We start from the raw sequence: 2,427 nt of genomic DNA on the forward strand, positions 1-2,427 counted from the left end.
CTATGCATGTATGTATGCATATGCTGACATATCCAAGGTTTTACTATTGCTGGGCTTCTCTACTGCTCTGTGTGTGTGTGTGTATACAATGGGTAGCCAGCAATGTGAACCAGAGATCCTAACAGAGAAGCAAAGAATTTGGGGAAACCGTTCAATGTCAATCCCAGATCGCAGGTTGTGGTTGTGAATTGAAAGTTTCTGCACTGGAAGTGAGTAAAGGAAGACAGGCTCTTTTCTGCCTGGAGCTGGGCTGCTGGGGACGGGGCACACGTAGCCCGCTCCGAGCCCATAAGCTCTCTTCCCTCCTTAATCTTCTCTCTGGCCTGGGGCTCTTCTGGAGTGGGGTATCCCAGCAGCGTTCTCCCCAAACCCACACCGAACCAGAGGCTTCGGAGACAGAGGACAGAATGCAGACCCCGATATGGGGAGGAGGTCCTGGATACTGAACTGTCCAGCCAGGACAGAGAGCCGCACGTTGAAAAACTCACTTCGGAAGAGAAGGAACAGTTAATTGGCGATTTTCTGGGTGCCAGAAAGATCTGCCCCCTTTTCATGTAGATTTCTCCTCCGGGGGATCTGCAGGAAATTCTCCCTAGCTCACCTGCCGATTTCGCCGTCTACAAAGCGATCAGTCCAAATCAAATGCCGCGGGGCCTTCTGGGAGATGTAGTTCTGGGGGCGTGATTTTGTGAGCATGCGCGATATCTCCGCTCTTGTCCTGACTGTTCCTGGCAGGAACTTCCGGCTGGGTAGCTGAGGGAGTTTGGGGAGTCTGGAGAGCCGGGATCTGGTGAGTTCTCCGCTTCGCCTGGGCCGGGCCCTGGGCCAGGTCCCTCCCAACCTCCCAGGCCACCCTCGCTTAGGCTCCCTGCCGCCTCGCCTCTTCGCCCTTCCCGGGGCCTCCCGGAGGCTGCTCGCTTTCGGCAGTGGGCTGAAGGAGTTGGGGGGCGGAGTGGGGAGTGAGGAGCAAGGAGGCCCCGCAGCGTGGAAGAAGAGGGACCCCCAAGATTAGGGAGGTTTCCTGACCCGGGACCGATCTAGGTGACTCCTTTCCAGGCTCTCCTCACCACCCCACCCCCGTCCCCGCTCCAGTCCCTTCGCCTTGGTGACATCACACCCTAGGGCTTGTCTTTCTGTCCTTGTCTCCGTCACTCTTGCAAGTTCCTCATTCTCCTCCTGCCCCTTAAACCTGGGTGGCCCCAAGACTGTGCACCCTAAACCTTGGTGACTTCATTCAGCTACTCCGCCGGGTTCAATTGTCAGCTTTATTAAGATGACTCCCAGATCTGCACACGAGCCCCAGTATCTCCCCTGAGCTCCGGTCCTGGTTTTCCATTTGGTGGGCTCCGTCTTTCCTTATCCCCCATCAAACTCGAAGTGTCCCAGGCTGATTCATCTTCCGAACTAGACTGGCCCCCCTCCCTAACTTAGCTTTTTGTGGATGGAATACGGTCTTCCTATTTGCACAGCCTCAAAACCTCATTATTAACTTTGGCTCACCTTCCACATTCAGTTATCAAGACCTGTGTATTCCGTCTGCAGAATCTCTCATGTTTGTCCCCTCCTTCTCCCTTGCTTAGACTGCTCTTTCTGCCTCCGGTCTCTAATCTCTTTAACCTGCTCTTCACCCTTCTGCCCTATTAATATTCTTAATGTGCCATTCCTATCATCCAAAAGCCTCAATGACCTCTTACTGTTTATTGTATAAAATAAAACCTTCCGATCCTGGCACTCAAGGGCCCTCTAAAATTAAGCTACAATCTACCATTCTAGTTTTATCTCCTACTTTTTTTTTTTTATCTACAACTCCTACTTCTGTCCCCTTCTTGTATCCTACATTTCAGTCAGAGTGGACTACTACTTTCCATTCTGTATTTTTAATCTGTCTTCCCCAGTCTCTCCATACGTTTGCTAGTGCTATGCCTGAAATGGCCATAGACTCTTCCATCCCTCAGTCTCTTTTTTGAAATCCCATCTTTCCTTCAAGTCCTAAATGAACCATCTGTCTCTTCCATTAAGACTTCTCTCCTCTTTCCTACACAGCTGAAAGGGATTGATCTTTCCCTCCTTAAATTTTTCTTAGTACTTTGCCCTTAGTTTTTAGTTCTTTACTACTATACTAAAGCTGTTATAAATGTTTGTACATAAAGGACTTTTTCTTTTTTATTTGGTCTTTTTGGGTTATAGGTCTAGTAGTGGTATCACTGCATTGAATGGTATGCATAGTTTGATCTCTTTTTGAACATAGTTCCAAATAGCTTTCCAGAATGATTGGACCATTTCACAGCTCTACCAATAGTACATCAATGTATCTTCTTTTTCCTCCAGGACCTATCCAGTAGTTGTCCTTTTCTTTTCTTTTCTTTTCTTTTCTTTTCTTTTCTTTCTTTCTTTCTTTCTTTCTTTCTTTCTTTCTTTCTTTCTTTC

General features: G+C 48.5%; 1 protein-coding gene across 2 annotated transcripts in view; it reads left to right on the forward strand.

Annotated features, from left to right (window-relative positions):
- Positions 1-684: 684 nt before the first annotated feature.
- The window catches only part of ZSCAN32 (zinc finger and SCAN domain containing 32), a 17,779-nt gene continuing 16,036 nt past the window's right edge, over positions 685-2,427 (forward strand). For both annotated transcript variants that reach the window (XM_027859681.1, XM_027859683.1), the window contains exon 1: positions 685-790. The gene's annotated coding sequence lies outside the window, so the exon portion shown is untranslated. The remainder of the gene's footprint in view (positions 791-2,427) is intronic.

This window comes from Vombatus ursinus, unplaced genomic scaffold, assembly GCF_900497805.2.
Source record: "Vombatus ursinus unplaced genomic scaffold, bare-nosed wombat genome assembly UNPS02014171.1, whole genome shotgun sequence".
Lineage (NCBI taxonomy): Eukaryota > Metazoa > Chordata > Mammalia > Diprotodontia > Vombatidae > Vombatus > Vombatus ursinus.